The following is a 26,975-nucleotide window of genomic DNA, read 5'->3' as shown; positions in this document are numbered from 1 at the left end:
GTTTTATTATCGTGACTAAAATAGCTTTAACAGCAACTCTAAATAACTAGTCTGTAGAAATTCCAAAACAAAAGAACTCTAATACTCCAGACAAATATTTCAAAAAGCCAATTTGAAAAAATTAAAAATGTTCAAAGTAAATATTTGGGGAGGCGTGTATAAGCCTCGGTGGGACATGTTTACTGGGACCCCGCGGATTGTTTGTACAGGCTAATTCGTATCAAAGGGTCCGAATAAATAGAAAACAACGGAATACGTATGTTTTTAATTAAAATAAAAATGTACTGCACTTGTTCAATTGCTGAGTTTGGACTAAAATTGTACTTTTAAATTTAAGTAAACGTTTGCCTTGGACGTGAACTAGAAGCTGTATCGCTTTAATTTTTAGTTTGGGAAATGTGTGTTATTTTAAATAAATATTTGTACAATTTCACCCTCTTGTCCCCTTAAAAATTGCATTACAATAAAGTTGGTATGCATTAACTTCATCGTAATTTAATGTTATATTTTTTTAGATAGCAAAATTATGGGAAGAGCTACCATTTTCGATGCTTACGTTCTCTACATCAGCTTTATGAATTAGTGTCATGACAATATTAGGAAAAGGTTAGGTTCGGCATTATCTTATCTGACTTGTTAGTCAGTGTTCAAAGGAATAGATAGTCAGTATTTGGCCTTCGAATTTAAAGGACTTATAATATCTAATTATCACATGTTAGCACCTTTTTCAGTCACTTATAATCTTTGCGAAACGCTACTGACAAGGTCTGTGGGTTGGATTTCCGGTCGACTAAAGTGCTATTAAATAAATGCAGAGCCAGCAATATGACATTAGACTTGCCTGAACCTATAAATGACGAAATTTTAGGTCTTTGTATACAACTCTGCCTACACCTAGGTTACCTACGTGGCAACAAAACAAAGGTCACTAGATAAAATCCGTACATAAACCAGTATTTTTGTTATTAGGCAGAGGCCAAAGAACGAACAATTTTCAGACCTCTTCCCATGGGTATGCAGCGAAGCCAGCGAACAAAGAATGACACTTGCTTCGATCCTTACAAACTTCCCTTGCTCCATTCACATCCATACATTTTATTATACAGGACCGACAGTTAAAACATAATATTTCAAACTAAATTCAGTTGAAACACTAAATGATAACCAGCAGAAGCCGCTGTGTTTCTTTCATTCCTAAATTAGAATTTGAAATGCGGTTCTGACATAATATTATTAGACTGGTTCAGTAACTGGCGCCTCGCCAATCAATACGTATTGTGTTATACTTTCCTAGCGGCGGAATTATTTCTAACTGTCCTTCTGTCATGTTTCTGTATTGGTGATTGCTGATTTTGAGGTTATTTATTAGTGGATACACGTGGAATGATTTTTCTTGATTTCGCAATGATTTCTCGTGAAGTAAAAGTCGAGATTTTTATTTTTTTGGTGTAGAGCCGGCTTTCCGCTGACAGTACCTACCACAATTATATTCCAGCAGTAATAATGTTTGGATATTCTGAGCAATTTTTAACTATCGCGACTGTTTCTATGATCGGTGCAACTCGGTGGAAACGTCGCGTCGGGCAACAAAGAGGTTGTGAACTACAATTGTTTGAAAAATCAGTCATTTTTTTTTTATGAAAAAAATTGCCACTTACGAGACTTTATATTTAAAAAAATATTATGGCATTGTTATTAGTATAAATATAGCATATTTTATTACCATAAAACGTAAAGACTGTAATATATCCGACCATTTATTGATCAATTACAAACTATTATTTCGAGACGATACTGTGGTGTTAATAATGGGCTATATTTTTGTAACTGGGTATTTTCTGTATAGTAATATAACATAATAATAGTACTTGAAACTATAAAAGAACACGAACGAATAACAATTAATTGTTTGAAAACCAGTTATTACTTGCCAATGTTCGAATGTTCAACAAAAACTGTGATACGTTACAATATAATTGTATGTTTGTTACATCATGCAAATTTTGTTTGGAGTGATAAACATGTTATATTATTTTAGCCCTTCTAACATACGTACATAAGATCACGCCTTTTTCCCCATAGGAGAAGGCAACAAGCAAATAATGTCACTTGGTACGATCCTTACAAACTTCTCTTGCCTTATTCATTTCCATAAATCTTGTAAAGACCGCCAGTAACGACTATGCACCTGACCTCTTGCTAATTATATGATCTGTGTATGTAAGCTATTCTAAATGATGCATAAATATTAGTAGAAAATTCAAAATCAGTTTGGCAGTTACTGAGATTAGCTTTAGGTTAATACAAAGAAGCGAGTTAAAATTCATCCCATTTTGTCTTAATAAAATTGTTCAAATATCAAAATATTCATGAATCAATGTAGTGAAGTTTTAGGTTATTAAATTATTATTTAAATATTTTATGACGTAAAAGAATATAATTATTAAATATGAGGACGAAAAACACAGATTTAATAATACATTTTCCTCCATAACCAAACATTCCATTATATTAAATTGAAGAAAAATACGTCTAATGTATTCAAATTCGTAATTTTAAATCCATTGTCTGGCATCCATAATTACTATGTACAGTCCTACGATAAAATATTAATAACTAACAATGGTTGTAAGACGATTTGGGGATTGCAGACGTGACACTTTACAGCTTAAATAATGTCGCAACTAAGGGCAGAATTTATGTTTATTATTATTTATAAATAGGCAACTCAACAGCAAATTTTCTAAACTATGTAAAATGGTTAGCACATGACATGGCAGTAGAAAATTACATTCGTACAGTAAAATCAGAATTGTACAGGATAATCGTTCAATATTTTAAAGGCAACTCTTTAACTAAAAAATAATCCTGTACCACAGAACTTTAGCAAACAGCGGACACAGAGTACGACTAGACCTGAAACAACTATTTGTAGATCACACACATACTTGTTCCCTGTGTATTTTCGTAGGTTGACTGTACCTATACTCAGGTTTCATTTCTAAGATTTTAGATACAGTTTATATAAGTTTTATTATTTGAGTAGTTATATTTGACATCAAAATCATGTTGAACTTGAAACTAGACCTACTTTTCAATCAGTAAAAGTACCATATGGTGGTTTAACTACACGAGAAAGCGTGAAATTAATTTGAAATGCTAATTCAATTACAAAAGGTACCGTTTATATTGTCTTAAGTAAGACACTAGAAGTGATTGAATAAACTGTTAAGAATCCATACGTTTTAAAATAACTTAGCACGACTTTGTGCTATCAAAAACAACTATGATTATCTAAAACAACAATAATTTTAATGTTATTCGTGATTTTACACTATGTGTATACCTAAAATAGTAATAAAAAAATGCAGCCCGTTTTATGTGTTAATGAGTAACAAACCCTTTTTACTCATGATTGTAAGAAATCGTTAAAATCCAGAAATCACCAACCCACACTCGACTAGCCAGATGGCCCCTAAGGTCTATTCTTTCCCTCGTTCGGGATGAGATCCTTACCCAGCAGTAGGACACCCAAAAAAAAAATGTATATAATTACTATCTATTCTATTATCAACGGTCTAAAATTGAAACTATAATAAATATGTCAGAACGAAAAACTCAAATTTATTTTATAAGCAACTTTTAAATCGCCTGCGGTTGCTCTCCCGTCGCTTGTCTGTCCGTTTGACATCCCATACTTTGTTTCCTTTGTGTTCGCGACACGCAATCTAGCTATTAAGTGACGTGTCAATAACTAGAATTATTCGCTTTGTTTCGTGTCCATTACGCTTTTTGTTCTGTTCGTTCAATGTCTTCTTTTGTGTTGTTAATTTTTGGTGGCAATGGATGAGTTAATTTTGTAACTTTATTTTTAATTTGATTTACATTTGAATGAATTAATTAGTACTAATTAATGAATTGAGTTACTATTATTCAAAACTAATCTCTTTATAAAGAATGCGCAATTTTTTTCTTTACTCGTTTTTTAAAGACGACTCAGCAGTAGTCAAATAATAAAAGTATTGGAATAAAACTAGACCATAGATTTTATATTTGTAATGTTACATACAAAATTAAATGAATCAATACCAAACGTTTTACGACTCATAAATTCAAAGCCTGCACACCAAAACTCAAATCCGAAATAGATCGTTCTGGATCCGATCCGCAATCAAAAAACAGTTTCAGAGATAAAATAATACATTCCATTATCAAGCTTTTGAAGTCCAAATATATACGCAATAAAACTGTTTCGAACAATTACTGGTAGCCTCAATCTGAAGTGCATCGCAAGTGGTAGATCCGACATTTTACGATCGACGGGAATAGAAACGTTTTGTGGGTAACAAATAGTCCAGACTTTAGTAATAATTGTCAAATCAACAATGTTAGTGGTTTAATGTGAAAAGGATGTCAGCAGCTATAATTTGGTGGAATTTCGGCCGATTCTCATATTTATTACTGGATTTTTATTTCTCTAGACGCGATTGTTGAAGATCTTACGTCTATTTTGATTCAATTGCCTGGTGACTCCGATTTTCAGTTTTATTGCTATAGAATGAAGATGTCTCGAATTTATCTTTTATTTTAAATGAGATCTGTATAAACGTCTTCATGGCAAAACTCGGATATGAAATATTTTTTATATGCCTTTCTGAAACGAGCTTCTATCGATTGACCACCTTTTCCGTGATTTACACCAAAATAGCTGGAATAATTGAAACAAAATTGCGGGTTAAAATGTTATATTTCAATATTAGTTACAAACTAAAATAAAAATCAACGTTATCAGAGCCCATTTTTTTGTAGGATATCTATAAAAATCGTCACAATATTTATTGTGCGGGTACTTTACATTGAAAATGCGTTTCATCGTTTTTTTAAGCTCGTTAGTAGTCGTATTGACATGTCATTTGCTATCGCAAAGATAACTGTATATATTTTTATATTTGGGATGTGTGGTGGTTGAAAAATATTTTTTATTTACCATTCTAAGATTTTATTCATCACTAGCTGACCCGCGCAACTTTGCTTGCGTCACATGAGAGAACCACAATTTTCCCCGTTTTTGTAACATTTTTCACTGGTACTCTGCTCCTATTGGTCGTAGTGTGATGATATATGGCCTATAGCCTTTCTCGATAAATGGGCTATCTAACACTGAAATAATTTTTCAAATCGGACCAGTAGTTCCCGAGATTAGCGCGTTCAAACAAACAAACTCTTCAGCTTTATAATATTAGTATAGATTTAACCTTATCATACTGCATGTACATACAAGACAAGATAATGTTTGGATTGTGCTTTTTCAAACTATGTCTAACTCCCGTACTTGATCATCAATCTCCTTGTCAATTCTTAATTAATCTTTCATATGTATAGGCTTTAGTCGTGATGACCTACAAATAAGGCTAATGCATAATATATCTCTATATTAATTATTGAGATAAGACTTAGGGATCCGCAAAGAAGAGTGTGTGCTGGTCATAGATTCCGAGGGCCAATATTCTATAATTTTTTATTACTAAAAGTAATTAGTTCAGAAAAGAGAGGTATTTGTTGTTTTGACCATATTTTTTAGAGATATTTACAAAATTAACAGCAGACCGGAACATTTTTTGGACATAATTGTTTAGGGGAACTGACCTTCTAGTTTAAATTTATAGATTAGTTTAACAAAGGGTTCTTAGGAACTATTGCCAATTATGTCAAATTATACTACCTATTTCCTAACAAGCATATCAAAAACCTTGAACCAACGTTAAATATTTTGTTAATTTAGGCATAGTCATCTACCAGAAATGGACAAGCATTAAATAAGGAGTCCACAAGGTCGACTCGGTTACTATTTACATTTAGTTTACTATACGGATGATTATAATACTACGAGTACAGTTACAAACCGAAAAAGGCGCATAGCTGTGCTGACTGATCTATAAAAGGTTAAGCAACCTTGCCGAGGACATTTTATAGATGGGGGACCGCATAGTGGTATTTAAGAAAGGAAGGGCATGTAAAATGTTGGTCCCGGTTGTTTACCCACAGTAGTTCAGTCATGTCAATGGCAGAAGGACGGCCTGAGCGACTTTCACACTAGGTAGAAATTATCACTAAATACATACCGAAAAAGGCGTCATACAATGTTTCGTAGTCACGTTCATATGCAAATTGTTTAATCGATTCCTTATCGAATATTACAACGTTTACGATAAATCAATAAAACGGTATCACAGTTAGTAAAGCTATAAATTAATTTATGTAGATATCTTATATGACCGTCGTTGTAATCCCGTATTTAGAGCGTGGAATGTTCTAGGACGTTTGTTTATTGGCGACATATTGTGATATGAAGGATATTTTGATACCTTATAAGATAAATATGCTCAAGTAATTGTAACTTTTTGCTATGTACAAATTATTATGATCAAACTCCGCTCCGATCTAATATGTCAGCCAGGTAGGAACTGTTTATTTGTTAAATGGAGTCTTTGTTTTATAAAACCTAATCTTTATCTTAATTCTGACTAAAGGTACCCAGAATGAGAACCCGGCTACGTATAAGTACTACAAAGAATGATGTGTTTGTAAAAATACCACATCCTATTTTATATTTTATCTTATAGATAAATGTTTCACTGCAATAATGTTCTATAACTTCGTTTTAAATTAAAAGTATCATATGTCAATTTGCAAGAAAGGAAGTATCTAATTACCACATCCCATGCTATAGTGTCGTAACTTGCCACGAAATTACGACAACCTCGTTTAGACAAATATCCATACATACATTGGCTTTCATATTAAAATAATTTACATATTTTAGATATATTATATGTAGATTTCCTATACTTCAATAGACAATTTTAATTTGCCTCATACATGTGCAGTAAAAGTTAGTGTATGGTGATAAGAAATAAATATTTTATTTTTCCAAAAAATACGGAGCTTCCAAATTTCATCGTGACTGATATTTTCAAAAAAAATCTTCAAAAAATTGTAACTACAACTTTCATCGTCTACATGACCTACTCATAACGCCGAACGAAATAAAAAAATGAAATCAGCTGTCATCGCACGTAACAGTAGGCCGAGATTGGAGGTCACTGTTACACCGGCGACCGGACCGGTGCAAATTGCGACGGTGTGATGTCGGCCATCTGTCTGCTCTAGGCTACTATGTTAGATAATAGTCAGACCGACATTCCGTTATAGATTTGGTGATTTGAATTAGTTAAGACGGTTTTATTTTGAAGCCTATTTGGGTATTTTTATTAATAAGCTTGATAGGTTGAACTTGATGGTTTTTAGGTCTCATGATGAGTAAGCATTTAGTTTATATTTACATGAATAAATTATACTTGTATTCATTTTTATATATTTTTTGTTTTGAGGCAGTCCGAACTCAGGTCTATCAAATATAAAGAAACATCATTTTCCGGTTAAAAGAATGTCCAGGAGTTTCTTCCCAGCATTTCTCATTGGTCCTTCCAAACTATTGAGTCTTCTTTATATATTTTGATTTTATAAAACAAGAAAGCAGTTTTTTTTTATTAATCATTTTTATTTCTGTCTACTTCCCGTTATTTTTTTAATTCATTAATTACTTTTCGTTAAAATATCTTAAAACTTGCCTCTAGTAACCATTTTAAAACATGTTCAAAATACAAGTTTTTTTTCAAAAACGCATACATATCGAAATTATTTCACCAACAAAAAGATCGTCCACGAATTCCGATAGTAACCCACATCGGGCCAATGTCAGCTGTCGCCGGTTACGTGTAGTTACGCAAGCCTGCGCGTACGCATGAGAGGGGGGGCGAGGGGGGAGGACTCGCGACCTCGGCGTGCACTTTCGCTGGAATAACTTATAGAAATACTAGAAGAGATTTAAAAATTATCGATTTATTTTTAGATATCGATTTTTTTATGTCATCGTGATGTTGCTGATTAGTGTTGTTTATTTTTGCAGTTTATGACTTTGTGTAAAGCAGATTATAAGTTATTCTGTCTGCATAATCAAAACTTAGCTTTCGTCGTGGAGACTACTAGAGACGCAACAAACATAACAAAAACAAATGGTCACAGAGTATTGCAAGATCCAAAACGACTTTTTTATCGCTTAGATTTTGTTACTCAACAGAATTGAAGCTACTAATAGATTTTGACCACTGACGTCTTAGCTTCTTATTTTTATGTGTAAAATCGCAATTTAAACACATTTCTTTAGCGAGTTCTAACAAAATATTCCAAAACGAATATTTATCTCCATAAAGCGTAATTCACTTTCAAATTCAAGCGGCGTGCAAACTTATTCATTGCACATCTGTGCAGTTGACTGTACCCGTCGTACAAGTGCCTCGACATTCACAGAGCCTCACTCGGAATAATTCTAGGTTATGAACAAGATATTATTATGAATGACCAGACATTAACGACCTTGCTTCTGATCGAGTGTCCACTATAAAGTTCAGTAGCATGATTCTGTATTGTTGGTACTATGGAGTATCGAGAGTTTGACATTTAGCCTCCAAAAGTAGTTCTTATGGCGTCCGCTAGAGGCGCTGATCAATTTTCATATAACATTTCGTGATAGCCAGCTGGTTGTCGATCTTCGAGAGTGATAGAGAATCGCGCAAATGCACATACGAGTATATCACAATGATTACCAAGTTTAAGACATAAACGATTTTTTTTTATTTTGTTGATTAAAGGTTAACTTTTACAAAAATAGGGATCCTTTGGTTATCTTGGGTCTTCCAATGTATTTTTTCAAAACTGTATCAAACATAGTTTCGCAGTTTAGGTGTTATATTGGTATGGGTATGCCTAGTTTCGAGGAATCAGCTGACTATTCTGTCTGAACTCGAGGCCGAAACAGCTTAGTAGTTATTGAGTTTATTGCTAACAGACAATCACATTGAAGGACTTTGTTTTATAATATGTAGTGATTATTTTCAGTTAACCCCCTGACCTCAAAATATAAGCCATTACGAAGAAGATACGTAATATCACCATTAAATATAATTGTCTTATTATATTGTCATGCGATCGTTCTAATCATCTGTCCGTGTCAGTGACCTTGTAGTAGGCTTTATTATGACCGAAACTTAATAGCCTACATATACATATAGTCGTACATACATAAATTCCAGAACCAGAGAATGCCACTTGGTACGATCCCTATTTATTCAAGCATAACGAGGACGGCAGGGTCTCTTACGCACTAAGTCCTTTCTAAATAAAATCAAGATTTTAAATAAATAAATAAATATAATCCATACAGACTTCTAAGTTCCCTTGCTTCTTCCACGTCCGTACCATGTCATACAGGGTCGCCGATTACGAGTAGATACACCTGACCTTTTTGCAAGACGTCACCGATGTCATATTTTCTTATTATTACTAGTGCAACTCGCACGAAGTCGCAGGTTGCATCCGTGTCGGAATATTTCAGGAAGCATAGGGTGCCAATAAAAAAAGGTTGTTTCTTAAAACTAAGAACCAAAATTGTATTCTGATTACTAAACTGTATTACTGTTAATTTTCAACTAAATCAGTCCAGTACGTTTTTAGGGACCAAGTCTCAAACATTTATGCACCCAAAAAGTAGGCATCAATAATAGTAAAATCTACTTGCTTCAAAAACCTGTTCAAATGATTCTCCAAATGACGTCTAATTGGATGTTTTAATCCAGTTTTTATCGACAAAATAAATTAAAATTCAGTAGCAGATTGTTGCAATAAAAAACTATGCACATTCATAATAATATGTATGCAAATTACATCATACCGTGTGCTCGTGGTCGGTTATTTTAAAATAACAAAACTATATTATGTTGCTGCTATAGAACTGTATCTTAGTATTTTTATAAACCTGAATTTACACTGAAGAATATACTATATCGCTTTGACTTCCATAATATATTTTGATAATTTCTTACTGCTTATGTGGTACAAGCTTTAGTGCACGTAGGTACTTATCTTCACGCCTGTCACACCCGAAGATGTAGGCAGAGGTTGAAATACAACCGCAATCTGCCAATTGGACCCATGGTTTGTGTATGTACGGCAATATCGAATCTGTGATTCCTACTGAATCAGGGACCGTTATTTTTTTCTTTCTGTCAATATTAATTGTGATTACTGAAAGTAAGGCATTATTAATACTAGTTTTATTAATATTTTATATAGATTGCAGTGACCGTGGTCACCTGTATCTAAAACCGACTATTTGGAAGGTTTTTGTATTATAGTAATGCCCTCTTTAACCTCTTTTAATTTTCAAAACATCCATAGAATTCTTTGGCTGGCATCAGCATCATTCGTCTCCCCGAATTTAGTCCGTGACTACGAAAACAATAAACGTAAATTAAATAAACCATTCTGTAACCATTTGGCAACATCAAAATAATCCACTAGACTAATAATTCAAGTTAAAACGCCATTTACTAATTAGAGAAATACTTGGCGGGGGGCGAAAAAACTAGAAAATCTAATTGCCTAAATTATATGACTAAATTCCTAGACCTGATTGTTTTCTTGGCAACGTTTTGTGTTAGAAACTATTTGGGTTAAAGCACTACCGCAATTTGATCTTGACTTGCTTAAAGCTGTCACAATGTTTGTCTTGAAGAGTTTAGTTCTAAAATAAGAAGTCAGGTGACTTTTTGTAAGTGTGAAGAAAAAAGTGGGGCTTAGAGACGAAAGCGATTGACATATTGCATGAATCTGATTGAAACTATGACCCTAAAAGTCCACCAATATGGTCAAGTGCAGTATTTGGAGCTGTGCTTGAAGAAAAGCCACGCCTCAAAGAAATGTCAGCCATGATTTCATCCAGTTATTTTACCTTTCCCGTTGTACAAATTATATTTTTTGTGATAAAGAATAATAGATATTTTAGTATAATAATGGTTATTAGCCCATGACTGCCTCACTCCTGGTCAACAGACTCGTCCAAAACGAGAAAGAAGTTTCCACCATTTTGACCGAGTGTGGGTTGGAAACTTTGCAGGCCTTCAACAAATTCTTTAAACAACTTCTTAATATTACTGTACCAAATAAATGTATTAAACTCAGTAAGGTGTCAAAACTGTTGCATCAATACTATATAAATTTGACTTTGAACTTATGCCCTTTTGACTAATGCTCGTCTATTATTAAAGCAATTTATCTTAATAAAACAGCGATTTAACACCTCGTTACCAGTCCGTAAGAACGAAGATGGACAAAAAACTAATACAGTGACATTAGGCATGTATGTATGAATGTGAATGAAGCAAACGTTTGTAAGGCTCGTAGTTAGAAGTGTTCCTTGATTTCTGCTTACGGAAAAAGTGTGATTTTTGTGTATGTAAAAGCTAACACATAGAACAACGCTTAAACGTTTCGAAGCGTTAGACGAAATGAACAAATGCCTGATTGAAAATACTCGAGCGCACTTATCATTTTCCGGAGGATTTTTCTAATTACTGAGTATAACAGCTTAAAAGCTTTGACGTTCTATGTATGCGATTTTTTCTTAGAAAATTAGCTGTCGATCCCTCGGCCCTCGTCTGATCACTGTAATAAAAAAATAATACCGGTCAGTCAAAAACAAAAAATCTCAAGAAAGTTAGTAGCAAAATTGACCTCTGAAGAAAAATTGTTCATTATCCTTTTATAGCTTAGCCACCAGTGTAGTGAAAGATTAACCCACACCAGGTTGTATTGCAAATGTGTATGAAATATCGCAATCCGTGTGTATACCGATTTCAATTTCATTAAAAACTATGCAAGCGTGCAGCGCGCCGTTTTTATACCGAATATTGAATGACCGGTGTATTCATGTATTTCACACATAGAGTTTCAACGTCTAAAGATATTTTTTGTGATTCGGAAAACTTTGAAGGTTTTCTTTTTGTAATTGTAATTAATATTTTTGTTTTGGTAAAAATGAGACGGCGATAATCGCACAATTTGTGACTGTCAATTTTATTACAAAGTCAGATATAGTATATTTTGTGAAAGATCTACAAATTATTTCAAAATAATAATATATCCCATATTACATAATACCAAATTAAGCTATCGTAATACCAAATGCTTTATACTATTATTAAACCGACTTCTAAAAGGAGAAGATTCTCATTTCGTTACAATCTTTTTGTTATCATTGCATACATACCTACTTCTTCACACTTGCCTCTTCTAAACCAAATCGGTTACGACACGTGCGAACAAGTTTATTCAAACATATGTTGAATACATTGTGATATAAGCGATAGTGAATCTATTATCTACGGTCAATGATCATGTGGCTAATGGTTGAAAGAGACTGGTAGCAAACTTGATTGATGATTGTTGAATCATATTTTAATGTTTGTAGTGAAGAATTTAACCCGTTACTATCCCACTGCTGGACAAGGATTTCCTGATGAATTTGGTGGAGGGATTAGGATATAAGGCCGTCTAGTTAAGTATATATTCTTTAAGACTTTTTGGAGATTCAGTAGAAATTAAAAAACCCAAGTCATTTGCAAATAAGTGGTGTCGTTTTTAAAACTAATCTATCAAGGTCTTTTCGCTTCTTAAAAGCTCTATCATGTATTAAACAAAATAAGTAAAAAGTATATAATCATTTGATTTTAATATAAAAAAAATTCAAGAAGATTCACCCAAAAAATCTCTTGAAACAGGTTTCATGAATACATACTAATAAAAATATTTGTTAGTCTATCGAAAAGATTATTGCCAAAATGGTTGATAGACAACTTACAATTAAACGCGCAATTAGTCTATAGAAAAATATCAAACAAGACTATATTACCAAAGTAATTGTTTATCAAAAAAACTGACTAAAGAATAACAGGTCAAACATAAGTACGACAAAAAGACGGACGACAATGAGACGTTTCGCAGACGGCATTTATTTTTTCTCGGGACGAAAATTACCACTTTTTCTCTCGGTAGCCCGAGGCTCATCTTTACGTTAGTGTCTCGTCAGCTGTTGATGGTAGTGTGATCGTTTTGTATTACATATTGGCCAGAAGGCTACATAGCGGCAATATTCTGAGGTGTCTCTGTCAGTTGAATGTTTTATTTCGGACTTGCACTAATTACTAGCCGTTTCCTTCCAGTTTTGTAAGTAAAAAGTACAACTTGAACAGAATTTTTTAAAGATGCTTTTGCACAAATTAGCAGTCACTTCTTGCCAGTATTACAAACAAAATTACAACTAGAATTGAATCAGTTATTTCTTCATACATCGTTTATTTAATTGTTACAAGTGCGAAAATCTGTGTTTTTCTTTTACGTCTAAACCGCTCAATCGATTTTCGTGACATCATTTAAGAATCGGATCAAATATGGACTGTTCTTTTGTCTTTCCAATTTGCACGTGAACGGTGATGCGCGCTAGCTAGTACAGATATTTTACAAGCTAAAAATATTGGACCCAGTGGAAACCTTAACCACCATGCCACATACGTCGTTAAAACGATGATTGGTATACAAATATAGACATCACCAGCAATTACGAACGAAAAGCACCCCAATAAATCACAACCCGAACTCTTCAAATTACATAGAAACCACACAAACAATAAATCTAATAAAAACAAAATCCTAAAATACCAAATTGACTTAATCAAGCGAACAAAACAAGGCTTTCAATCGTAAAACTTCATACGAAGGTTCGACATTATCCACCACACTGTAATCACCAAAAACTCATATGGGACACCTGACGTATTCAAATTTACCTCATAATGTTACATTGAAATTTGGGAAAACATAGTAAAGTTCAAATGGGAACACAAGGGTCAACAACAGGGGTATAAAATATTGGATCGATGGCAACTTCGTGTTATGTTAGTCTTTGCACTCTTGCAGGTTTTATGGCTGCACTTCCTTCTAAAATATTTAATACATACGTACATAAAGTCCTGATTGTTCCAAGAGTAGGTAGAAAGAATAAGTAGTAGTGTAGTTTTCATCTGCTGATCCGTATTCATTTTTATTGTTTTTAAGTTAACAAACCTCTTTGATAACAAAATCAAAAATCTTAATTATATCAAATATTCATTTTGGTATTTTTTTCTATTTTTCCAATAATATTTAAATAATACTGCTTCAATAAGTTTTAGTTGTTACAATTACAAATCAGCAAGCAGTTGTATTAATATTTAAGTCAAAACAGATTTTTTAACAGTATACCATCCAATTGGAGGTCCTTACGTTATACTCAAAGTTCGACACATTTGGCTTAGTCTCTCAGTTCTGTCTCTTTACAATATACCTTGGTATATCCTTAAGCAAAAAAGTAGGAAGCTACCTACTTCATATATTTAAACAAAAACAAACCTTTATTGTACAACAATACGGACATAATTAAATTGCTGCTAGAGGTCTTTAGGTGCCCATATTAGGACACAAATTCAAATTAATCGGAAAAAAATATATTTGAAAATGCCTAATCATTCTCTCCTTATTTTAATATTTGACCTATAACATAAATATACCTGATGTTTTTACCAAAATCGGATACAAAACCGGTTTTTTAAGATATTGTCGAAACCACTTTTTTAGAATGTGAATATTGTATTAATTTTATAATAAATACATTGTTATGTTGACTGCCTCTGAAGCGCGGTCGGTATTCAACTGCTGATCATAAGGTTCTAGGTTTGATTTCTGGGCTGGGAAAAGCACTATTGATCTTTTTTGTCTTATCTAGAATATGTATCAATAGTAGCCTGAAGTTTGGTACCGTAACCCGTAATTAGCAATAGGCTCGTCCCCTATTACATGGGAATAACATTGTTAACGGCGATCGATTGTCATCAAAATCGATCCAGTCGTTTAAGAGAAGTTCAGTGATATACACACACTTACAGAAGAATTATATATATAAAGATTGATATACGCATATGTTAAGTAATAGTTGATGTACAAATGTTATAATATTTTCAAGGACATTAAGCTATGCGTACAACGTATTATAAAGGTTAGAGGTCAGTCTCGTGTTTGCGGAAACTCCATAAGAAGTGACTAATGATGTTTGTTATAAAAACATACAAACATAACATTACGCCTACGCCACCAAAAGAGTTAACTGGCTTTAGACTTTTGTACTGTTAAATTTTATCTAAATCGGCTCAGAAGTTTAAATCGTAACCAGCTGACCCGCGCAACTTCGCTTGCGTCACAGAGAGATTGGGTTTTTGTAACATTTTTCGTTGCTACTCCGCTCCTTTTGGTCGTAGCGTGATGAAATATAGTCTATAACCTTCCTCGATAAATGGACTATCTAACACTGAAATCATTTTTCAAATCGGACCTGTAGTTTCTGAGATTAGCGCGTTCAAACAAACAAACAAACTCTTCACATTTATAATATTAGTATTAGTTTTAGTATAGATAGCGAAATGTACGAACAAGTGCTTTCACATTAATTGTATTTAATTTATAGATGACGGATGACGCAAGCTAAGGATGAAAGTAATCAAGTCTAGAAAGGCTATCGTATAGAGTATTGCTTGGTCGGTAAAGAAAATGCGAGATAGTCATGTGGTTACTAGTGACAAGCTTGTTTAGGCTAACAAAGTTAGCTTACAGACTGAAACTGCTGCTTTTCTAAGCACATTGACGCTCTGGTTAAGTACCCCATCTAAAAATCGTCCGAGACAAATTTTGCTTTAACCATCGATCGCTTGACGACTCTTGAGCACAACTGTCGCAGCATCTATTTATAAATATAGTACTTTATTTTACCTATTATTTATTTAATAGACAACTCTTGGACTAAGAATTGCTCTTGTGTCGCGGGGACTTTTACAAACATACAAACAACCGACACAAAACAAAACCAGACCCGAAACAATTATTTGTGGATCGCACAAATATTTGTGTGGGAATCGTACTTACGACCTCCTGACGCAATGGTAGTGGCGTGGCGACCTGAACCACTACGGAGACAGTCTAGGCAGTGCGATAAGAGACTTTTCTTTTCAACAATAACAGGTAGATATTTACTTTCAAAAAGAGTATATACTTAAAACAACATTTACATTAGCCTGTATAGAGGCTCTTAACTTCCGCGTTAAAACGGGAACGCAGGTTGAATTATTCAAACAGTTGAGGATCAGGGTTCAAGGCCTAAATATAAATCTGATGTGGAGGTGTTTGCGGTGTATCGCTTTCATTCGACTGAGTGTGAATTTTGAAGACATATAATGGAATCTCATATTTTTTTCAAGTACATTTAGCAATTCTTAGTGCGGGAGTTGTCTTTTTAAAAAAAAAAAAAAAAAAAAAAAAAAAAAAAAACATACATACATACGATATGGCTACAGAGCAGTGATAGCCGAATAGTATAAGTTGGTCGTCTAACCTTTCACGCAAGTGGTTGCAGGTTCAATCCCGAAGCAACATACCAAAGACTTTTCGATGTTATGAGTGTATTAGGAATAATTATCATTGTTCCAACGATGAAGGAAAACGTCGTGAAAACCTTGGATGCCTGAGAGTTCTTTAAAATATTAAGCAAGGGACGCTTGTAAGGATTGTACCAAGTGGGGTGCTTTGGTCTTTGCGTACCTCTGTATGAAAAAAAAGGCTTCATTTTATGCATTTATTTATTCATACATCTCGTCATACAAGCTCGACAAGTATCTAAGTTACTTATAAATATCACATTATACTTTGTACACAGGATGTTGATGTAATCCCTATAATCGTTCGTCGACATTCGCCACTCAACGAGGAATTCATATTATTCTGTAGACCACACAAATTGCCTGCTTGTTCAGTAATTGCTGATGTGGCTTTTCAGATTAGATTTTTATAAGATATTAGCAGCTCGAGCCGACTTTGTCCGGGTATAGTTATTGCACGGTAATTCCATACCCGTGAGAACTTGGTCTCATCGATCCCATACGACGCCTGTGCCGACAATTACAAATACATTAATAAAAACTAAATTGAAATCACTGCATCCCTTCGGGAGTTATGATGCCACAGACAGACAGACACACACAGACACGTCAAACTTATAACACCCCTTTTTTTGCGTCGGGGGTTAAAAAAAGAGGCAACACGCTTTAATACCCGACGGTTAAGACAGAGTTTTATAAAACTTTTACAACGACGCGACGGTTCGTCAATAACAATGTTAGTCCCTTATAATAGTAAGCAAACCTACTGCCATTTCCCGGACAACACTCTAGGGTATATCTTGACGATATTCCTAAATCCAATATCACTTTCCCTGACCCAGGAATACATTTCGAAACATCGTCGTCAACCATCTCGTCGTATATGCTACTGTTTAAATTGAAGAAGCAGTTTGTTCAAAGAGCATAAATAGATAGACGCAAAATAATCACCTACCACTAGAATTAATGAGTACAACCATGCAATTACTACCAGTAGTTACTTTATACATAACTTATTGCAATCACGATATAATCAGCTTATTTTTCCTTATTATTTCTCAAGAAAAATATCCTTCAAGAATATTTTTGTAATGATTAAATAGACGTATTTATCTACTACCAGTTTTGCGTTGTATGTGTTCATGTTAAACATTTAAATGGAATGCATTTGTTTTGATTATATTAGACTCCGTTCAGACAGACACTGCGTGGCAGTTGCGGCACAGTTGAGACAAAACAAGCATTTTTGACAGCCGTTGATTGTGGGAACATACTCCACTGCTCCGATATGGACTGTAGTTTTACATCTATGCTTGCATCAGATGTGAAAAGCTGTAATTGACACTTGGGTAATCGTGTGACCGCCATATAACTACAATATTTTAAACTGATAAGTATTATTGGTATGCTCCCCGAACTCACACTACGACCCGCGTACGTCCCGCAACCGCGGTAAGTGTGTCGTGCACTTAAGCGCAATTGCACGCAAAGCACTGTCAAAGACTTATGAAATGTAATAAAAACAAATAGCTATTATGTTAATACCTAGTGACGTAATGCTTATCTTACACATATTTGTGTCACAAACAAAATAACTTTTCGCACACGGTCAGCTGTTGCAATTAATTCATCCTTTTTATCTTAAACCGAATATAAGGTAAATGATAATAATAGACTTTTTAATACCGTTTATCGATAAATTTAGTTTTATCTTGTCTAATCTTGAAGTGGCTTTACTTCTTACAGATGGTGAAAAATTCTTTTATTGTAAGTCGCCGATTCATCGTTCATGTATTCGATACACGTGGATATATTTGGATAAGGCATCGCATGACATCTAATTGAATGACAATTCACGCGATAGTGCACTATTTGCCTTGATTCGTTTGACGACCATCATAAAACAGGGCAATTAAAATAATAAAAAATATATATTTCGTTCATATTACGTAGGTTTTAACACGTTCGGCTTGCTACACACATTTTCGGCTCGGCATTAATCGGCTTAGCTGAGCGGCAAAACTGAACAGACAAATCCAATCGGCTCAAGTCGATCAAGTGGGTTGAGTCGGTTTTGCTGTTCGATAAACATTTCCGAACCGAAAGTGCCGAACCGAATATGTGTGGCAAGACTTATTGACCCATAGCAAGCACGAATGTTTTCCTAATTCACTATTATTAACTGATATAATATTAAAGGAAAACATCGTGATGAATCTTTGCATGCCTGCGAGTTTTTAAAACAGTTTTAATAAGGGCGGAAGGTACTTAAATACCCTAAAACCTTCACCTAGCAAGCGCAATGCGCTTATTTTTACGGAAGAACGTTGCCCAGCAGTGGGACAATAATGAGTAAAATTCAAAAAACTTATTTGCAGACAAAGTTGTTTGTTTGTCGTATGGTTAGTGATCAACCTAGTGTCAAAGTTGTTCAAGCCGCCCGAGAGGCCTTTGACGTGGCTTAACGACTGTTATCTTAGACACCAACCAGGACCGACTCTTAACGTGCCCTCCGAAGCACGAAGACGCCCAGTTCTAATACCACTATGCGGTCACCCATCTATGGAATGACCACGCCAATGGTTGCTTCACCCACAGATCGTTTCGGGCCTCTGCAGACAAATTTTTTGCAGACAAATAAAAGTCTCATACTTGGTTTTATTTTCCGCTGTAATGAGAAAAGTACCATGATATAATTCGGAGAAAAGATATCAGTAGTCGTATATCAATCTACAAATTGCCATAAGTATGTCATAAATATAGAAGTTATTTCAAATAATGAGCCTTCAAGAAACATAGAGGAAAACTCGGAAAAAGACACAAAGAAATAGGAAAATTATTTTATTCTGGTTCGGTCTAATAGTTTTCATCATTACGGTAATAAAGTAGTATTTTATAGATTTTATCTTACATTGGCTGTTTTATCTATCGAATACACTATCAGAGACTTAACTATTAGTCGTGAAGACCTCAAGCAACATGCATGTATGTTTGGTAAATACAAATTATAATCTATACTAATATTATAAAGCTGAAGAGTTTGTTTGATTGTTTGTTTGTTTGAAAGCGCTAATCTCAGGAACTACTGGTCCGATTTGAAAAAAATATTTCAGTGTTAGATAGTCCATTTATCGAAGAAGGCTATAGGCTACATTTCATCAAGTTACGACCAATAGGAGCGGAGTAGCAACGAAAATGTTACAAAAACGGGGAAAATTTTGACCCATTCTCTCTTATGTGACGCAAGCGAAGTTGCGAGGGTCAGCTAGTACTTCATACATATGTATATAATATCACGCCTGATATATCCTAAGGTGTAGATAGGGTCGTATGAAATATACCAACGATATTGTATTAATATTGGTCCAATGTAATAGGGAGCGAGCCTATTGATTATGAAACTAGCTGACCTACGCAACTTCGCTTGCGTCACATAAGAGAGAATGGTTAAAATTTTCCCCGTTTTTGTAACATTTTTTACTGGTACTCTACTCCTATTGGTCGTAGCGTGATGATATATAGCCTATAAGCTTCCTCGATAAATGGGCTATCTAACACTGAAAGAATTTTTCAAATCGGATCAGTAGTTTCTGAGATTAGCGCGTTCAAACCAACAAAAAAACAAACTCTTCAGCTTTATAATATTAGTATAAAGGAAATCTTCGCAAAAAATTTCGGAACTTATATTATTATTATTTCAAATCAATATAAGTAAAGTAAGTGTGGTATTTGCTTGTAGTGTGACCTGACATACAGTAGTTTTGTTATTTTGATAACAATATTATGTACGTATCTTAAGTACATAATACATTTTAGTAGTAGATTAAATAACTTTGACGTTTTCAATAATATTGTTGAATGAACACATATTTAAATCAAAGGTACTTTCATTTATGAAAATGTCAACAAGTTTCGTGCTCTTACTTTTCTCGACTCGGGAATTGAACCAGAGCCCTCGTGATCAGTTTTATACGCTACCGCCTTGACGACAAAGACAACTTCCTTTATTGGCTGGTTTATAAAAGCCAGAAAATTTAGTTTAGCTTTATTTTCAGGTCTATATGAATATTTTGACTGCCTTTGTGGCGCAGTGGTTTAGGTCATCACGCCGCTACCATTGCATCGGTCATCGGTTCGATTCCCACACGGAACAATAATTATTTGTGGATCACACAAATCATTGTTTCGGGTCTGGTTGTACTTCTTGTTTATATGTTTGTAAAAGTCCCCGCGACACAAGAGCAACTCTAAATGCGGGAGTTGTTTTTTTAAAAACCAAAAAAGTAGACCGATATCTACTACTTCTTCTTGAGCTATATAAATGCGTTCCGAAGTTTGTTAGCAAAAGCCACACTAAGTGGAAAATATCTTTTTCTAAAAACAAAGAGGCAATTTATAAACGGAGGGCTGTAAGATCATTATTATAATTCCTAGTTCAATTCCTACCACTATAAGCGCCTTATCGCTGAATATAAAATTGTAAAATATTCTTTTATGTCTTTAGTTCCCACAGTTGACACAAATATGGTCATAAATACCGTTAAAATAATCCATATTACTGGACTTAATCAACTTTGCATATACTTAATACAGTGCAACGCGTTTTATAAAGATTTTTATATCTAACGACAGGTCGACGACTACGATACGACCAAACTACTTTTTTAATAAAAAAGAGTCTATTTTAATTTGATCGATAACATCTTTGTTATGTATTTTTTCAACTAATAGATATTGATTCAATCGTCATGATATTTCATTTATTCACTTTTACTACTTACTATCAACTGCCGACAACCGGCTAGAACTGCGCAACGGTGACCATAATGTTTATTGACATTAAAATTCACTATGGGATGTGTGAATGAATCAATGTTTTAGTCGTAATAATAGGTTGGTTGCTTGACACCTTAAAGTTCAAAACTTCAAACCTAAGTTTTCAGACATAGATTAATGCTTAATTGCACGGGTAATTTTCGTACGGGTTCGTGTATTTTAATATACTTATCGAGGTCGAGTCGTTACAGTGTCGTGTAGTATAAAAATACTATTTATTTATTGAACAGCATATGCAAGTATCATCGGTAATATTGGTTTACATTCCACAGGTTACGAGTATCGTCTACTAGTTTTTAATTAATATTAAAATGCATCCTGTTTCTTCCGAGTTCATGTCTGTGAGAAAGTAAGAGTTTAGGAGAGAGTATCATCTGAGAACAAACGGTATTGTCTTTGTTAAGGCTTGTAACATTTTCAATTCCATCGTCATTTACCATCAAAGTCAAGTCAAATATGTTTTATTTCAAAAACTTTTAAAAATTAGAAATTGCCGTGGTCGGATGAGAGACAAATGCCTTGTCCGTTGTTAAATATAATATACTAGCTGACCCGCGCAACGTCGCTTGCGTCACCGATGAGAGAATGGGTCATAATTTTCCCCGTTTTTGTAAAATTTCTCCTTGCTACTCAGCTTCTAATGGTCGTAGCGTGATGTTATCTAGCCCATAGCCTTTCTCGATAAATGCACTATCTAACACTGAAAGATTAGCGCGTTCAAACAAACAAACTCTTCAGCTTTATAATATTAGTATAGATTATAATTATAAGTTTATCCAATGTATATAAAAGGGCTATACGTAATGTGTCGACTACTTAAATGAACACCGCATAATCGAAAAAAATATTCGTATACCTTTATTTTTCCTGCAAATGTTAGTAGTTCTACTAAATAATCAATGTAATCATCTTTTTCTAAAACAAATACATAATTTATGTAATGGATTCCGACATAAACATATGGTATACCATTTATTGATTAATGCTATAAATAACATGTTATGTGTAGTATAAAATCCAGTTTAGAAAAAATCTTTCGTCTATGCGTGAGCGCATATAAATCTACAATAACCAATCATTTACTGTCTAGTGTAGGCTATAGGTGCACCGTAAAGGGATAACTCCATCGGCTACTATTATCTCTACTCATCACAGATTTCTAGTAAGAAAGTTTATCAGTTATCTTGCATGGTGACCATAACATATAAGCTCTACTTAGAGTTCCTTAGTTTGGAATGACTGTGTGTGAGTTCTCCAATCATATATTTATTTATTTTCCGTAAGACTGTCTCTGAAGTCTGGACGACAGTGTATGCGGCTGCCGAGTATTGGTCACGGGACATCGCGATTTTAAACTAGGGCAAAATGAAAATCTTATATTATCCGTATTTGGCAATTGGCTGGTATATGGCGAAGCGTGGAAGTATTTTGCACAATTATTTAATTTCAAATTTTTCACCAACCTCTAAAGCACATACCACAAAGCGCATAACCATCAATAAAACATCCGCGCCAAAACACGCTTAACCCACTGACCGTTTATATGATATATAGACCGATAAACGCAACTGTCTATCAGCATCTACTGCCGTTTACCTGTGAACGCAACAGGCGGTGACCATGTAATAACTTGCACTTTTAAAAAAGTCGCCATGTTTTTTTCGCCAATGACTCGAAACCTCATTTTTCTAGTATTACAAGTTACGTATGCTAGTCGCATCTATAATGTTTTTTCTTTATTTCAGATAAGTCCAGTCGCAACCGGCTAGAACATGTTTACATTAAGCAGCTGTTCGTAACCAGTAAGTTAAAAGTGTATGTCTTATATTTTATGCTCATTAATTCATGCGTCGATCGGTTATGGCCAATGTTTGATGGAATGTTGGCACAAATGTTGTGATTAGGCTAATTATAATTGTTTGAAGAGCAGAGAATCTTAATAATTCGTTAGCTTAATTTTAGATGACAACCCAAATTTTGTATTTTATGGTTTACGTCACAAACATAGTTAAAATGATAAACAGGGTATGTCTCTCTAATTCTTTTTCTTTAAATAAAAAAATATGAAGTCATTAAAATTTGATCTATTCGACTAGGTACACATAGGTGATGAAAACAGCGGTCATGTTTTGCACCAAATTTATTAATGTTCCTATATGACCTTTTTTCATTGTCCCAAAAGAAGTTTGTAAAGATTTTTAGTGCCTACTCCCATGGGAAAGAGGAGATATATCTATAGCAAATTAAATTCATCTCTATGTATTTATATATTTTAAGTACAGCTTAGATCCCATACAAATTGATTTATCAGTGTTAAATGTTCTCGAGGCTCAATTTAATGTCCCTAGCTACTTGTTGCCAATGCTCACGCTAGTACTAGATTGTCGTTTATTTAGGGTTGTCAAACATTTATAAATTATTTAATTGAGGATGAAACTTTTGTGATTAAAGGCGTGAAAATATGAACTATAGTAAAGTGTTTCAGTGCGTATGTAGTAAATAAGGCCTTTAAATAAGCATGTTTTATAAATCAGGTTAAAGAGATTGCAACGACAATAACCACTGCTTAGGTTCGATTTCCAAAATAAATATTGTCTGACTTACTATATTTTCTAACATTAGATGTTTGTTTGTCTGGTTGTCGTATGGTTAGTGGTCAACCTAGTGTCAAAGTTGTTCAAGCCGCCCGGGAGGCCTTTGACGTGGCTTAACGACTGTTATCTTAGTAGACAACAACCGGGACCGACTTTTAACGTGCCCTCCGAAGCACGGAGACGCCCAGTTCAAATACCAACATGTGGTCACCCATCTATATAATGACCGCGCCAATGGTTGCTTAACCCACAGATCGTTTACCGACCGGTGAGCGCAACTGGCTATGGGCGCCTCAAACATTAGATAAAACTACACAAGGCCTGACCAGGGAAACGAACCCGGCACCTCAAGATCAGCTGTTAGATACTAGGTGATTCAAGGATGCAGGAATGAAGTTAAGTGGCAACCCTTACACTGATTACAACAGGTCGTAATTAATTTTACTAGGCAATTAACTGTTTAACTACTACATAGACTATGTAATTTTATTTAATACCGTTTACGAGTGTTTGATTCAAAAAGTTTTATTTTAACTTTTAATTGGTTTCCATTACATATTGCGTTATTTTTTTATTAGGTATTAAATTTAATCACGTACTAGGTTTTGTTTTGAAAATTATAATCTATGTCTTTATTTACAATCATGGCCATCCCACTGCTAGGTAAGTGTCTTCTCCCGTACGAGTGCTTGGGCCTTAAGTTCGCTACGCTGGCCAAACAAATTAATAAAGTAAATTTTCATCAAAATTCGTTTAATAATATTTGCATGTAGGAGACACAAACGTACCTTCTCTTTATTTTTCTCAATAATAAATAAGTTTAAAATATTATCTTGAAACACATTTCGTAACAAAAGTTTCAATCATCCAGACCTTCAATTTGAACCCATTTGAGGTCTTCAAAAAACCTGAATTGTTTTCTCATAATGGAGGTAATAAGTTGTTTTGCAAAACCTAATTCGTACTTAAAACTTCAAAATGGACCGGTTTATGGAATTTTACATTCCACTGAATGACGCCTCGAATTCTCCCTTAGGTGCCATTCTTTTTGTTGTAATTTCTTTACTGGGCGTACAGTTAGCCGCTAACTGTCTGTTTGTGTAACTTGACACCTTGTTGAGTAATAAAATTCTATGTAGTTAATATGGTTGTAAATAATTTTAAATATGATATCGCAAAAGCTTAAGCGTTACAAATCTTCACAATTTTTTTGTATGTACTCATATTGTGACGTGAAAATCAATTTGACGTTACCGTTTTTTTAATCACCTCTAGAGTTATATTGCTTTATTTAGTTTAGGCAAAAAAAAAATCGCAAACAGTTTGCCACAAATCTTACGCTCCATACACTACAGCCCTAACCTCTTTCCAAATAGCCCGTAATGATCATCATGCTCCTGCACTTAAGAATCGTTAAATCGGTAAGGAGAGGGTTTTGTTAAGTACGCGGGCAAATTTTACGCTGCAAAGCATTGTACTCGTAATAGTTAGAAATTATTGGTTTGAGAGCAGATGGGCTGATGGTATGCTTCCTATGGTGCTTATAGCTTAGGTAATTGTTGTATATGAAGTACTAAATAGAAACAAATTTATAGAAAATTACTAAGACTCCTGCGGACTCCATTGTGAGCCTACTATTTTAGAGGATGAGTTTAACAAAAGTCTTGTTAGATCTTAACTAAAATCTCCAAGTGTTTCCATGCTAAATATTATCAAAATCGGTTCAACGGTTTCGATATGAAAGCATTTTAATACTCTTGGACGTTCTTTGGTCTTTGTCTACCCTTATGGGAAACGGCGTGGTTTCATGTCTATGTTGTTTTTGTTTATCGTATGGTTAGTGGTCAACCTAGTGTCAAAGTTGTTCAAGCCGCCCGAGAGGCCTTTGACATGGCTTAACGACTGTTATCTTAGTAGACAACAACCGGGACCGACTTTTAACGTGCCCTCCGAAGCACGGAGACGCCCAGTTCAAATACCACTATGCGGTCACCCATCTACGGAATGACCGCGCCAATGGTCGCTTCACCCACTGATCGTTTACCGACCGGTGAGCGCAACTGGCTATGGGCGCCTCCTTCATGTCTATAATATGTGCTCTTGGACGCAAAAACTAAAGAAAGATTAGAACACTGATCGTTGATAACCTGAATGTTTTTAGCCTGAAAAATTTCCACGCAGACGAAGTCGCGGGCAAAAGTTTATCATAGTAAAGAACAAAAGAAATCCTTCATCCTTAGAAATAGGTTAATACAACCTCGTAGTAACCATTATAAAATACTTACAGGTACTTCTTATTGTATTTAATTCTTAATTGGTCTCATAAATGGCCCATTACCTTATAATACGTGATGCGGTCGTTTAAGTCATGGTATTGTTTACATTGAGAGTAGGCTTTGACAGTTGCGTGACTTTAAATACGGTAATCTTGTATGAAGAATATTAGTAGACTAGCCTTTACTTGCGGCTGTACTCGTTATTTATAAACAACATTATGCGGATATAGTTTTTAGGATGTAATCTGTAATCCCAATTTTCCATTTTATGCCAATTTTCATTGCAATCGGTTTAGCCGTTTCGTTGTGAAACCTAAACAAGCAGACAGACATCCAAAATTATTTCGCTTTCTCTATTTTAATTTTACATGCATTGATTTTTCTTTTGGTATGGGTAAACGATGATAAAAATTACGATATAATTATTATTGAAAACCTTATACTTGAAAAATTGTTTACTTAGGTTAAGGCACGAGTTTCTTTTTTAATAACTGATGATATGGTGAGAGACTTTAAAAATATTTACATCCAAAACACGAAAAAAGTCTTAACATTGACAGCAAACGCGTGTACCTAAACTCAAAACCTTTACGAAAATAGGTTTACATTGTTACATAGTATACAGTTCGTGTTATCATAATTTACACGTAACTACGTAATATATTTAAATAAACATACTACTCAAACAAATTGTGCAAAATGTCGGCGTTCAAAGAATAGACTAGACTTGAACTGATGCTTTAATGTACTAAGAATAGAAGTGAATACATATCTACTCGTATTGAGGAGTATATTGGCGCTCGCCAGTCGTTCAACAATCAGTGGGTTAAGCAACCGTTGGCGCGGTCATGGTA

The 26,975-nt window shown here is 34.3% G+C and overlaps 1 protein-coding gene across 9 annotated transcripts in view; it reads left to right on the top strand.

The window, feature by feature from the left end:
• LOC142987211 (pseudouridylate synthase RPUSD2-like) overlaps positions 1-26,975 on the top strand; it is a 458,610-nt gene that overhangs the window by 312,008 nt on the left and 119,627 nt on the right. For 4 of the 9 annotated variants that reach the window (XM_076135828.1, XM_076135825.1, XM_076135824.1 and 1 more), the window contains exon 2: positions 22,997-23,053. The exons of the other annotated variants lie outside the window; for them this stretch is intronic. The gene's annotated coding sequence lies outside the window, so the exon portion shown is untranslated. The remainder of the gene's footprint in view (positions 1-22,996; positions 23,054-26,975) is intronic. 9 annotated transcript variants of the gene reach the window in all.

The sequence above is a fragment of the Anticarsia gemmatalis genome, chromosome 3 (assembly GCF_050436995.1).
Source record: "Anticarsia gemmatalis isolate Benzon Research Colony breed Stoneville strain chromosome 3, ilAntGemm2 primary, whole genome shotgun sequence".
NCBI lineage: Eukaryota > Metazoa > Arthropoda > Insecta > Lepidoptera > Erebidae > Anticarsia > Anticarsia gemmatalis.
The sequence above is the reverse complement of the archived record's forward strand: the minus strand, read 5'-3'. Positions and strand labels throughout refer to the sequence as shown.